We start from the raw sequence: 15,118 nt of genomic DNA, 5'->3' as shown, positions 1-15,118 counted from the left end.
ATGTCTGGCAGTGAATGAGTTAACGACTTTTATAAGTAACAAATAAAAAAAAAAAGTTACTACGAGCTAACCCCCTCCCCCACACACAAAAAATACATGTACACATACATACATAAATCCTGGACTCAGAAGTTGAATGAACCCATATACAGTTCTGATAATTTTGCATATGTGTGGTTGGGTGTATTGTTCTGGATGAAGTTCAGCATATTTACAGCCAATTTTGCATCACTAAAAGCTCAATATTGTTTTTGATAAAGACCTATAAGTAAGCCTGGCTTCTAAATGCACCAAGGGTGCATAAATACTGTAAGCGGTCTATTTTGAAATTATATGGCCCAGACACTAATGGCTTCAGGCTATAGAGTAATTTGGCATTATGCCCTTTCCCTAAAAATAGCAAACACTGCAATTATCAAACATCTGCCAGTGTATTAGGTCGAAACAACTGTGGTTTCTTAAAATGGGCCTGCTGAGGAATGCAGTGTGATGCTGACATACTGACTAAGTGCCCTGGATTTTCCCCCTTGACTGATGACAATGACACCATAGCAAAGACAGTGTAATAAAAAGGCCAAAAGACCCCGACACTCTCTGTTATCTATACCGTCTGGCATTCCAGTTTCATGGTGGGGATGAACAAGCTGTTACAATACATTGAACCGAGACAGATATGAGAGCTTGACATCTGCTAGATAGCATCAGAACACATTCTTTCCGTTTCGTTGCATTACGTGCACTCACAATGCATCCACCCTGCGGCAAGATACGATTATCCTGTTTTCACTGCTCATTACACATTCACCACTGACTCAGTGAACTCATTGTTGCTCCTCTACTTCAATCCAGACAGATCTAAAGTGGGAAGGAGATAATAGTTATTGTTCCCTTACTTTAAGCCCACTATCTACTGTCTCTCCTGCTCTTTAATCGAGTGAAGTCTGATTTATTCGGATGGACGGGTGGATCCCTTTTAACCTGGCACCGGCTAAAAGTTATTCATGATTCTTAAGCCTTACAGCAACAGGGAAAAAAACTGTCTACAGCCATCCATCCATTATCTCTACTGATTGTCCTCATTTGGGTCGCAATCAAGCTGGAGTCTTATCACGAATGACTTAAAGGCGCATTGCACGCACTTAAGTGGTTGTCAGCAAATAGCAGGGTACATATAGACAAACAAAATTGGTGTTAAACACTCATATTCACACTGTTAAGTCTTAAATAAACCTGTCTTTAATTAACCTAACATGTACGATTTGGGGAATATGGGAGGGAGCAGACTTACCCAAGCAAGCACAGGGAGAACATGAAATTCGGACCCAGAACCTCTCAAGTGAGAGCCACTCATCTAACCATGCTGCCCAAATAATAAATATATATTAAAAAAAAAAGGAAAGAGGAAATGAAAATTGTTTTCTGTGGTTCAGGACAACATCTTGTATTCATTGGATATGCTGTATGTTCAGCCACATATATTGTAGATGAAGGAAAGTGTGACAGCTTTGGCCCAGATGAGCAGATGGAGATGGTTTCTCAGAGGAAGCCACAGGGAAGCTAGACTCCCGCCTATTCTCTTCTCCCATGTGCCTTCGTAACAGTGTCAGCTCTTGACCACCGCAGGCTGAGGAGGTGGCCTTCCCCGCTTGTTTTCCCCGTAGCCCCAAGGCAAAGTGAGAGGAATAGCCATCTGTGATTTACCCAACTGGGAGTTGCCTGCCACAATGGGCCTGGGGAAAGATAAGAAACAATAAATCCTCCCGAGAACAGTCATGCATCCCTAGATATCTACTTGAACAGTGCTTTGACAAATGTATGTGTTTGACTTTGTCAACACTCTTTGTCATGTCTTGCTAATACACGTAAAAGCTGAGGTTCATGGCCTCAAAGATCACAAAGCAACTTTGCCATCTCGATATAAATTTGAGTCTTAGGGCAATGCCCTGATACATTAGATATTTATTAACAGTCAGAATTAGAAATATTCTGTTGCTAACCACTTGAATATGATGCCACACCGGTAAGAAAAAATAATTATTGGAATAATAAAGTCCTGTAATTGATGGAGGCAGTACACTGCTCCAATCTGTTTACCACTCCTGATTAGTAAACAGGCCCTTCAGTCATGTGGCTTGCTGGGATGTTTTTGTGAGGTGGTGGCACCCTCTGCTGCCAGGTAAGGAGAATACTTTAAATCGTGGAGAACCCTCTTCTAGGATGTGCTTCAACATAGCAGCTCTCCCTTCACGTTTCATGCTCAGTCAGACCAAATGCCCTCTTCTTAATTGGCTTCACTGGGCTAAGTCGAGCTTTTCCCATATCCATTTCAGGACAAAGCAAGCGTGACTGATCCGATGATCATTAGCTGCAATGCATGACACACAAGAGTTAACATTAAAAAAAATGCACATAAAAAGAAGCAAAATTAACAACACAAGAAAAACCATGCTCAGAACAAAGCCACAAATCCATGAACGGAGAATGATATCAGGGTTTAGCCTAGAAGCCAAACATGAGTTATCTCTCTACTTGCTTTAATGACGGCACAGTGGCAGACATACTGATAGACACTCAAAGATTCTGTCTCAGTGTCTTATTACAGTATCGCAGAGCCAATTTGCTGTGATGTTCCCCGATGCAGGGGACCCGGTGGGCGATAATGAAGCTAAAATAACTCTACCTTATTATCCAGCGACACATTACAACCAAGCAGGGATGTCTCCAAACACAAGCGCCTCACATGCCAGTCATTTCTCCTGTGAAAAATATGCCACTCTTCAGGGAAACAGCCCTGTTCGAGGAAGTATTTTGAAGCGCCTTTTGAGAATGTGTGCGTGCATGCATAAGTGCGTGTGCCTTTGTGTGTGTGCCAATACCCTCATCAATGTAAATTCACACTACCAGACTCTAATGATCAAAACATGTAGCCAGTGATTTTTTTTTTTTCTAATATTGCCAAACATTCGATATCAATATCTGTAAAGGGAGTTGTTTTTTTTAAACATGTAGAATTCAATTCTAATTGTTTGTACAAAAAAAGACATCCCCTTCTACTAGATCATGCAAAAAAAATTATACTTTCTCAATGTTAATTGGATTTAATACACCAAAATCATAACTGAGAGATACTGTAAATGAGTCGCTCTTTTATTGGTGGATGTTGATGAGCTGCAGCCATAATTTGTTTGCAGAGACTTGCTGGAATAATTTAAGCAGGCTGTTGCAGTCAAAAACATCATGGGCTTTCGAAGGTTTTCGTTCCACTGTGTTTATCCATCCATCCATTATCGATACCGCTTATCCTCACAAGGGTCGCGGGGGCGTGCTGGAGCCTATCCCAGCTGCCTTCGGCCAGTAGGCGGGGGACACCCTGAATTGGTTGCCAGCCAATCGCAGGGCACACCGAGACAAGCATCCGCACTCACAATCACACCTAGGGGCAATTTAGAGTGTCCAATCAACCTACCATGCATGTTTTTGGAAGGTGGGAGGAAACCGGAGTACCCGGAGAAAACCCACGCAGGCACGGGGAGAACATGCAAACTCCACACTGGGACGGGATCGAACCCACGACCTCTGAACTGTGAGGCGGACGTGCTAACCAGTCTATCACCGTGCCGCCTCCACTGTGTTTATTTATGTATTTATTTATTTATTTTAATCTTTGGTGTCCTTTTATTGCGTTTGCAAGATAATTTGGGTCGGAAATTACAGTCGACGGCCACTATTCACAGGTGATTATGACCAGGCCCGCCCGCAAATAGTGACAATCTGCATGTAATTGATTCCCATTGACATGCATTAAGGGGCCACGGATGTCCACAGTCATTGCTGTGAATGGGTCATTGTTCTCCTAAATTTGAAAACAGCTTTACACTGACTGTTAGTGCAAGTTAGTTTCATTCCTGAACTCCTCTGAGGTTGGCAGCTGATGCAAAGTTTCAGCTTTGCACAACACACAAGTCCATTGTTGCCGTCAGCCATTTTTCTGAGAGAGATGAGTGGGCATGTAGCAACCACAAAATGGGCAAGTACTTCACAAATTTATGTCACAATGGCACCAAATTCAAATCTGCTCGTTTTCCAGGCCTTTCAGCTTTCAAACTATATTATATGCAAATGATAAACCGCATAGATGTCAAAGTTAATGTCACAAAGTGATTTTGACCAATGTTATGCACAGAACAGCGGACAAATGTTTTATTTGGTGGCATGGGACCTTTAACCTAGAAGGCAGGGTATGAAGTGTAATTTCCTAAGCTTTATAATGGTCTATAATCAATATACAAAATAATTAAAACCAATATTTCTCCCTTTCCACGTTAGCTTTTACATTGTCATGACAGACTTCCACTAAATGTCACTGGGCTGTAACACTGATTTATTACAAGCCACTGTTTTAGTTCCTTAACACAGGCACATAACTGTTTCATATTGAAGGTTTAAATGGTTGGAATGATTCACCTTTATGACTTAATTTACTTGCATGGCTTATTCAGACATTCTACAGTTTTTTTTTTAATTGTGGCTGTCATGATGCAGTGGAGTATGGTAAAACCCAATTCTCTTCTCTTTTTGAGAGCCTTTTTTTTTTTTTTTTTTTTTTAACAACCCTTTCGTTAAAAGTGAGGCTCTCATATATTAGTGTGGGAGTTTTTCACTTGCCCGCAGCTGTACAATACACTTACACGCAAGACTATTAAAAGAAATGGTGAGGAGTAACTAGGCAGTTCAATCTGAAATCCATGTCAGGGCTCATACAGAGTTCACATTTGTGTCTGTATTAAGTTTGTTGTGACTTGTTTCTAAGCAAATTATATAACAACAGTGTGAGATGGGGGTCACATAAGATGTATCATTTTATCTCCTTTTTCACACACATTTCTTCTGTCAAGGCTACACAAGTGGTTCTCCGGTTACAATCAATACCATGCACTCTTCACCCCTCTAAAAGGGTTGTGGCATCCCCGATGCCTTAGTGATGCTGTTGCTATGGAGCATGGACAATGGGATGCAGTCTTTTTTTTTTTTTTTAGAGTTTGTAATCAAGATATTTTAACCTAAGAGCCATGTGTAATGGACATTAAGGGATAGATGAACTTCCTGTATTGCTAAAATGAGCAATGAAGCTTGGAGGTTAGTACTATGAACTCCTATGCTGTCGCATCCTTTGGCATGGACAATGTGTCCCATATGGGTTCAGAGATGGCTAAGGCTTGTTCATGGTCACCATGATGCTGCCCATGGGGAGGAAAAGGTGGGTTATGAGTGTCAATGGGGTCATTATCACCATCAGTCCCAACATTCTCACAGGTGCACAATGATGATGGAGGTACAGCATCAATGACTGCCCGTCTGGTCAGCATAGCTGCAACACGTCAGCATTCTGCCACCAGATGTAACAGCCTTATCATACAGCCAACCAGGATGTTGAAGGTTTGCTTGAGGTGTGCAGAGAGGACATGTTGGCTCTTTCCTGTACTATGTATATGTGTGTGTGTGTGTGTGTGTGTGTATATATATATATATATATATATATATATATATATATATATATATATATATATATATATATGGTAAGACTTAATACTAGACTGAATACCCCTTACCATAATGGTTAGATGGTGGAGATTTTGGCACATGGCCCCCAAAGTCTTCTTTTAGAATTTGCTCATCTTAACATTAATAAGTGTTGCCTACATTTTACATTAGTTGAGGGTAATTTTTCTTGATGGTTGACATTGTGAAGATAAATTGTTCCATCATGTCTAGTTTATCACTGTCTGTATTTGTAAAATAAGAAATTGGAAGATTTAAGACCAGTTAAACCTCCAAAAATAACTGAAAAGGCCAGCTGGATTTTGCAGTACAGCAGGTCAGAAAGAAATCACTTTCTTTTCACTCTTCATTCCACCCACTCAAGCCCTCACTTATTTATTACATTTGTATGTTCTTTCCTCCTGCTGGTATGTTCAAAAATTCCCTCAGTGATGTAGTGCAGCTTCAAGAGCTACTTTTCAAAATAGCTATTTGGATTTCTTAATAAGGTGTTAGGAGAAAAGTAGTATTTGTTGATTTTTAGCTGACAAATATCGACCTCACCACAGTCAACTTGTCTTTTATCATTTCAGGAATGTGTCATAATATAAGTGAGTATTTTCAAGGTGAGGTGGCGATGAGTGCTACTGAAAGAGAGCAGATAGTTACAGATTAAAGCTAGTGATAAAACTACTGATAAAATGCATCCATTTGTCAGGTCTGGAAGTAATAGCCTCATGAAATGGTATGGACCAGTGAGGGTTAATGGCAGGACATAGGACAAAGGGAGTGTATTATGTTGAGAAAGGACTGTTAATTAGGCAACGCTGACATGAGTAAAGTGACATTATAATCACCATAACTTGATTTCAAACCTAATTTATGGAAATTTTAATGTCACTTATGCCTAATCCTTCCAGATTTTCCCCAAAGCGTACAACAAAAATTCACTTGGCTTCAGGCAATGTATATGCCAGATGCATTGTGGCCCTTGCTGCTACTCATGTGAGACCGCCGTCCACAAACTACAGGTTGGATACCTTAAAATGTCTTCAGTTGACGGCTATTCTTAAATCCATCCATCCATTATCCTCAGCAATATATATTTATAAAAAGCATTAAAGAAGGTAGCACATAAAACGCTTTACTCTAAAAGTTGCCCAAAACTCATGGTTGTTTTTCTTTGCTCTGTATTGTACCAATTTGGGAGAACACTTCAGCGTTCTGTAGCTGCATAGGCAAACATGGACTTCAAAGCTTTGGAAGGCTGTTTAAAAATAATGCCTCAAGCTAAATTTCCCACATCACATAACCTGTGAGCACATTATTCATTTAAACAAGCACTTGGGCAGTGCATATTGCTTAGCTTTCAATTCCATGTTTGTTAATTGAACACAATCACATAATATCGGACAGGGTTCTTGCATTTAAGTTAGAAAAAATATTGAAGGAAAAGAAAAGGGTAAAGAGCATACATATGCATGCGGATGCTCGGAATGGCGCCACCTCTGCCTCATTTTGAGCCAGGAAAAATCCTGGCAGTAAAACCAGATTTGCTAAACTGGTTATTCTTGGTCAAGTGCTGTTTGCATGGTCGTTTGGTGTTTGCTGGGTGGAATTCATGTAGAACAATAATTTGTACCCAAAAGCCCAATCAAACAATTTGACATATGCCAGCAAAGCCCACTAGGCTGTTTGAATGACAACCTGGTGGCTGATAGCACCATGCCTCTGGACAGACAGATGCAGCGACAAAAAGTCGGGTAATTGAGTAATAAGGAAATCACTGTGTAATAGTTTTGTATTGATTGAGACAATGTATTTATAGACATACATTTCACAGTTAAAACCCGCCAACACATTAGAAATAAAAAACACTGCTATCTGATGGGCCAATGCACTCTTGACTGAGTCACTATTTGTCGTGTTACTGTAGTAGACCTTGCGTGTGTGAATTAACCCATTAAGGACGGGAGCGCATAACCACGTTTCTACCACTAGAGCCGGGAGCGCTGTTGCGTCTTTCTAACCTTAAATCCGGGAGCGCGTTTACATCATTTTCTATTTATTATTTGAAGGGACACTTGGATCAGGTTAACATTGGCACTTATATAATAGGTTTGCATGTAAAAAGGACATCAGTACTAACATGTCCCCCCCAAAAGACACTGTCGTGGTTTAAGGGCTTTTTTTGTGATTTGATTTACAACAAATTGACCCGCCCCCTTTTGGAGCTCGGCTTGTTATTTTTTCGGTCTCAGGGGTCGACGTCACAGGAGGGTGGCAAGCGTGGTAATATTGCTCGCTTTGTCAGAGCTGTTGTCTAAAACGGCAACACCAAAATGTCCACTTAAACCTGTGAAAGTATAAAAATGTTCTGCACAATAGTTTGGATTTATTGACATAAAACATGAGCTCATCATGACCACCTCCACAGAATCAAAAATACCGTGGCAATCACTTCTCCACTTACACAGGCAGAATCGGACAAGAGCACGAATGCATACACGAAGCCCGACTGGTTATATTTAGGACATTTAGCTACGTTAAACTCGTGTCAACTCTCAGGAGGCAGACGGCCACTGGCAGCGGGCGAGCAATCAGGCAAGCATGGATTTTCAAAGACGACCTTAGGTTTTAGGAAGCTGTTGAGCCAGGTGCTTTAGGCCTTAATGGGTTAAAGAGAGGAACAGAGTCATTAACTCATTCACTTCCAGACATTTTCAGACCCTCATTTACCCTAACATTTGAAAAAAATTGAAAAAAGTATAAATAAGTTCCTAGGATGGAATGGCTGCACTGTGAAAAGACAAATACATCAATGGCATGGAATGAGTTAACATGAAAACCATGTTGTGATTAGGCCCACTTCCCCATTTTTGCCCTGAGTTATTTTCTATTGACATCGTTTTTTGTTTTACTGTTATTCTTTCCTTGTACATGCCAATGTCCTGGTTCAAATCAGTGAGTCCTGCAGCAAGCTATCTCTTCCAGCCATCCTTTTTCTCACCCCCCTTCCACCGCTTGTCCTGTCTGTAAGCAATTAGTCTGTGTTTACATCTGTTTCCTGCTTTCATCTGATCCAACCAGCCAATGAGGGGACAGCTGGGGTTCTGGGCCATTTCCCCAGTAGGGAAGAATAGAGAGCTAATGCGTGCTAAGACATTCAAGGAGAACAAAGGTGAACTAAAACATCACAAAGCTGCCACTGCCTTGTTCACCTGAAAGTCATTGAATTATGGAACTGTTTCACCTCCGTTTCTGTGCACAGCTGTTTCTCTATGCAGCTATTTTCACCTCTTCAACCAGACCCCTGTTGAAACAGCCCGCTGAGTTACTCTCGAAATGGGTTCCAAATTGAGTCATGGTTTGCGTGTGTGTTTTTGTATGTGTCTGCTTGTGCATCCACCTGTTTTATATCCCTGGGGAGCTTTTCAAGGTTGGATGCATGTAAACACACTGCATCATAATATGCTCTCTCAGGAGTTGCTAGACACAAAACAACTGCTTAATAAGTTCCAGACTGTAAAAACAGGAAGACGTTGAAACACTACAAAATTTCCAACAAATCTAAAGTAACTAAAAAAAACAAAAAACATTGGAAACATCTTTAAAGGGGAAGTCAACCTCACAAAAGGCTTTTCAATAATATGCTCCATGTGCCCTCTCTAGTCTAAACATGGCATTCTGATTAATATTGCATCTGTGGAATATGCGTTAAGCAGCGAAATCCACCCGTGTTTAGCCATCTCAGGGGACAGCCATTTTGTCACTTTTGTTGACTGACAATGACATCACAGTTGCTCAGGGCTCAGGTAATGACCAATCACGGCTCACCTGTTTTCTGAAGCTGAGCCATGATTGGTTGTTATCTTACAAAAATCAGAGCATTCAGAAACTAACTTCCTCATCATCTTCTGCAAGGTCCAAGTTTGGGCCAACGGCCAACTCAAACTGTACGCGCATTGCACCCTATATGCTCAATGGCAATTAATAAAAGGTTACCTGTGCACTCCAGCAGCAATCAGTGGCTGTGTGTGAGACAGTCCGGTACCTCCAGTAGTAGAAGGAGGAGAGAGTGCGGGGGCTAATGTTATTTCCTGGCTGTGGCCTGGATGGGAACTATACTATCTGGCCATCAGCAAGAGTCAGCTTCATCACTAATATCTGTTTGTGTGTAGTGAGCAGGAAATAACCTTTGTGCTGGCGGCCAATACAGCCTGCGGAGCGGAAGACACAGAACATGCACTCTGTCGTGTCATGTTAGGCTGCTACCTCTCAGTGGGTGCAGAGCATAGACAAGAAAGAGGACATGATCAGTTCATGTAAACCCTTTCCTTCATTTATGAAACATGCTTCATTGTAATATTAGCCAAGATGGTTACATTCTAATCTAATGGAATTTCAAAGAGCATTTAATGGGATTTTCCATCCTTAATTTAAATTGTTGCCAAATGCGCAATCTGGAGCAGATCAGAAGAAACTTTGCTTTACTGTAGCTTCTTCTGAGCCAACATTCACATAGCAAATGCTATTCAATATATTTTGACTTTTTAAATTTAATTTGATTTAATTGTAATAATTATTGTGGATATTACAGTTATGGTTGCATGTTGCCATGGGCGGTGGCTAACTGGTTAGCATATCCAACTCACAGTTCAGAGGTTGGGAATCCGAATCCGGGCTCTGGGCTCTGGCCTTCGTGTGTGGAATTGACTTGTTCTCTCCATGTCTGCGTTGGTTTTCTCCAGGTACTCCGGTGTTCAGCTATGCACATTCCAAAAACATCCACGGTAGATTCATCGAAGACTCAAAATTGTGTGAATGGCAGTTGTCTATTATGTGCCGTGATTGGTTGACGACCAGTTCAAGGTTTCAATCAATTATTCAATCAATCACATTTTATTTATATAGCACTTTTCATACATAAAAATGCAACTCAAAGTGCTTTAAAACATTCAAAGCAAAACATAGAATTATCCTCAATCAAAAGAAAAGATAAATTATTTAAAAGTTGTTGAAAGCCAAACTAAAAAGGTGTGCTCGAGCTTCCTCTTAAAAATATCAACAGTCTCTGCAGACCTGACATCCTCTGGTTTACCTTGTCTCTTGCCCAAAGTAGCTGGAATAGACTGTAGCACAGACGCGACCTTAGTGAGGATAAAAAGCACAGCCAATGGATGGTAGATGTTCCTTCATCTACCAATTTCTTTTTTTTTTTTAGTTTGAACACATAGTCGTCTCCAGCATGCTGGTCGACCTCTTATTTGTTAAAAATCTGTTTCATTTCAAATAATTTGTCGTCACTGATAAATAACTTGCAACATGTTGATGTCAATGGACATTGACACACTGTCTTTCTCCAAGTATTGAAAATGCTGTTTACAGTCACGCATATGTCAATCGTCCAATTGAGTTCATGAAGATTCAGGTAATGTGTCCTACAATTATATTAAACGTCATCTTTTTGTGAAGGTTCCTAAAGTTGAAGTCTACACTTCAGTCACCTCGGTTGTGGTGAAATATTAAGGCAAAGTTTGGCCTAGACAGTGGTTGTTCAAACCCCACACTTTTGCACAGTTTTAGATTACATTTTCATCACTCGTTCTCAACCACCGGTGCAATAGATAAAAACATTTTTTCAAAATCTGGAATGTATGACAGCACCCGGTTACCCCCCTGCCTGGTTGACAATTGTTTGCCGGTCTGCAAAAATTCTGTACTCCATAAACTGTTGCCAGGCGGGAATCTTGCTTGAACTCTAAAATGTGGAAGGTGTTGAAAAAATTACCAAGGCGTTTGACTTTGCAGTGACCAATGTAAACGTTTAGGGTGTGAGTGTTACAACTATTCCTATTAGTAAAGGGATAAAATGTGTACATGAGTATGAATGGACAAATGTCAAGGAACACATAATTGTTTTCCATGACATCTTCATTGAATAATGGTGCATTCTTAGAGGGAACTACTGTACTTGAGGACACGCTGCGCTCATTAAAAATTATTTTGGGCTCGGTCATACTCAATTCTGAGTGATGAGCGAGAATCGTAAAAACAAAAATGTTGGTGCATTCAAAGTTCTTGACAGGAAGTTGGAACAAAAGAAATGAGCCAACAGAGGTTAGGATGAAAACATAACCTTCTACATAGCCTTCAGTACATCCTCTCTGACATGGGGTAAATATTGCGACACAGGCTCAGTTTCCTCCCTCTCCTCTCCGTTGTTTGTTCTTATTCCTTACATTATTTAAAACTTTGTTGCACAGGCCTTGTAACACCCTGGAAGCTTAAAAGATTAAAGCAGCCTTTAACATCTTTTCATGGATCAAAAGTGGGCAAATTCTCCACTCGGCAATTTGTCCTTCATTCCCTGCCTTTGTGGTAGCAAATTAGATCGTAATATGAAGCAAGGCTGATGCATTGGTTTCTCGCACGGCTGAACATTTGCACTGCTTGTAGCTGAAAGTGTCAGGGATCCCTGTGTGTTGCTTGTAAGCACACAAGCCAAGTTGTTCGCCGTTGCTCATGTCGTATACAAACATGCACTTGGGTGTGCATTTGCAGCTCTAATGTTACGCAAACAGGAAATTTGAGAGAATAGACAGGTGTTCACTTAACTGCCGAGCGATGCATTAAATACAGTGAGCTGTATGTGCATAGGGTTCCAGGGTATCTAAATCTTCTTTCCATTGCAAACAAATGGAATCCAATAAACAACAGGCAACATGAAAAGAAAATAAAAAATGCTCCCTAATCTGGAGCATTAAATCTTTTTTCTTCCCCATTCTGCCCGCTGAAATAGTGGACTTCTTGTTCTTTCGTTCCTTTGCCCCTGAAGCTAAATGTGTTGTGGTATGATCTCCTTGCATGCCATTGTGTATTTTTTAGAATACAGATCTGAAACGCTTCTCAAAATCATACGAATCAACAAGCGAACCATTTAAAGTCTTCTGAGCACATTATCAATGATGCACTGATACTCTAAAGGTTGTGTTTCTTAATGTGTTTATTGACTTTGAGCTGCCGAAGCCTTTGCAAAGTTATTGTCCGGGCAGAAGGATTCCAATGGCAAGGTGGTCAATCCTACTGTAGGCATGCATGTGCAGGTGTGCAAGTGAGCAAGCAGGCAAGCTGTCATTAAACATTGTCGCATCACCTCACCAGAATCCTCAGATCGCAAAGGTGGAAATTAAACAAAATTGACATTGTGTTTACTTTTTATTATATTACAGGATTTACCAATGTATTTGCATGTGTGTGTGTGTGTGTGTGTGTGTTTATTTGTGATTACTGTTCCGTGGGTTGTGTGGTATTATTTGTGGTGATGTGAACTTCTGCTTGAAGTTCATTACCAAGTTTAACCCTCACTTGAGCCATCTTTATTTCCATCCATGTATGTGTATTACAGTGGGAGCTGGAGTGTGGGGGAGTATTGTGAAGCATGAAGTAGTTTATTCTTAGAACTTTTTTACTAAAAAAAAACAAAACAAAGTTGGAACTTTAACAAGTGATGCGTGACTGTATCCTGACTATTGTCGAGGTGCTTCGTCAAGGTATTAAAATGAGCATAAAACTCTGGACCACAGTACACCCACTCTGATACAACTCTGCAATAAAATATTGCTGCAAGGTTAGTACAAGAACACCTTGCTTTTGTTCCTCTTATCAGTTATTTAATTTCAGAATTCTGGAGAAACAACACCCCAAACTATTGTATCTATGCAAGACCCCATCAAATAAAAAACAAAAAAGACCAAATTGATATTACAAGAAAACACTTATTCTAAGCTAAATTTCAACAATGCAAAATCACCCGATTAGAACCCCACAACTTTGATCTCTAGAGGACTTTATCACAAAAAAAACGTTATACTGTCTAATATCATTATTTTACCATTGGCTTGTTTCTTGATTGGATGAAAACCCAAAACTTTAATCAAGAAGAACAAACTTCAACAATCACATCTCAGAAGGTGAGTAGCAGTTATGTAAATATCCAGAGACAGTCAACAAATGTGATTTCAAAACTACTCCAATACAACTGCTTAATGCAGACATACAGAATATAACTCCAGTTCAACTTAATAAACACAATAAAAATGTATCCAACACATTCATCAATTGTGGAGAAGCTCAAGAGTCTTTTGTGCACTGCCAATGGAGCACTTTTTGGAAAGATATGTTTAGTAAGGTTGGTTTAATCTTATCTACTACCATTCCTCTCGTACATGTTAATATTGTGATAATGCATGTATATCCTAAAACTCGTAATGATATAGATTTTGTAAATTCATAGACTTTCCAATATTGCAGGCTAAAAGGAATATACCCATTAAAGCCTGAAGCCCCTCGTAAGACATCTCTCTAACGGCCCTGATACACCAAAACGACGTTCACCAACAGTGACAGACGCTTACCCCCTGTGGCGTCCGGCCGGCTGTCGGCTCGTCACGCTGGCAAGACACACTGCAACGACAGACAGCGACACTGACCATTAAAGTACCTTCTGCGCATGCATAAGATGTAATACGCTTCCATACCATCGCCGGCGGTAGTCACAATTTCTCATGGTTAAAAAACTCCAACCGGAAAGATGTTGGCCGGGGGCTGATTATAACAACGTAAACAATGCATTCGGCTCTATTCTTCACTCACGATGAACTCCCACGCGAAGTAAACCATCACGTTCTTGACACGGTATTGTGAAATACTTACATTGTCCACCCTCACTCTTGTACTTGTAAGAACATTAAGGCAGCGGAGGCGTGCTCACTGTTTTTCCGCCTTTGTCACTTCACGGTGCTGCGCGCGCTGATTTGCTTGCTAGCTAACAGCCAATCAGAGTGACCAAATGTCACGACTGGCGACGCCGATTCAACATACGTAAACGATGCAAGTGAAGCACTATTTTAATAAAAAAAAAAAAAATAGAGCGGTAATTACCATGCTGTATTCTCTTACAAAGATGTTGAAATCGTCATTGTCTACGAACATATATCTTAACCATACATTACGTTTGGATAGTTTCACGGCTTTAAAGTCCGCAAGCATGTCGTCTATATCATTGCTGTGACTTATATCAGAGCTCCCGCGATCGACTGTGCCGCCATTACGTCTCGAAAAAACTCTGGGTATACTTCGACAACTCATGACACCGTCACATGTATATTCTGATGCATTTCATTGGCTAAGAGACTGAGAATTGGATTAATAAAAAGAAAATTACATATACGCTCTCCCGGCTTTAAAGGGAGAACCACGCAACAGCGTTCCTGGCTTTAGTGGTAGAAATGCGGTTATGCGCTCCCGTTCTTAATGGGTTAAAGTCGCAACAGCTTACTACCTTATTATCTCCATGTTAGAAAATATTTGCAAAGAAAGGTGTCACACAGATGTTTTTTTAAAAAAGCTTTTAATAACCTTTAACACCAGTAAACCTGTTGTTTTTTCCCAAACAATGCTGAACAGCCGAACATAGCTAACGTACGAACGTAGCCTCCCATAAATGTCATTCTTTCCTTCCTTTTTTATATAAGTAGTGTATACTACCGATATATGTTGCTAAAATAATGATATTTGA

The 15,118-nt window shown here is 40.3% G+C and overlaps 1 protein-coding gene across 8 annotated transcripts in view; it reads left to right on the top strand.

The window, feature by feature from the left end:
• Positions 1-15,118, top strand: part of auts2a (activator of transcription and developmental regulator AUTS2 a) — a 347,206-nt gene that overhangs the window by 76,246 nt on the left and 255,842 nt on the right. The gene's annotated exons all lie outside the window — the stretch shown is intronic.

This window comes from Filicampus tigris, chromosome 17, assembly GCF_054856515.1.
Source record: "Filicampus tigris isolate MCC_2025a chromosome 17, RoL_Ftig_1.0, whole genome shotgun sequence".
Lineage (NCBI taxonomy): Eukaryota > Metazoa > Chordata > Actinopteri > Syngnathiformes > Syngnathidae > Filicampus > Filicampus tigris.
This window is presented reverse-complemented; position numbering and strand designations above follow the sequence as displayed.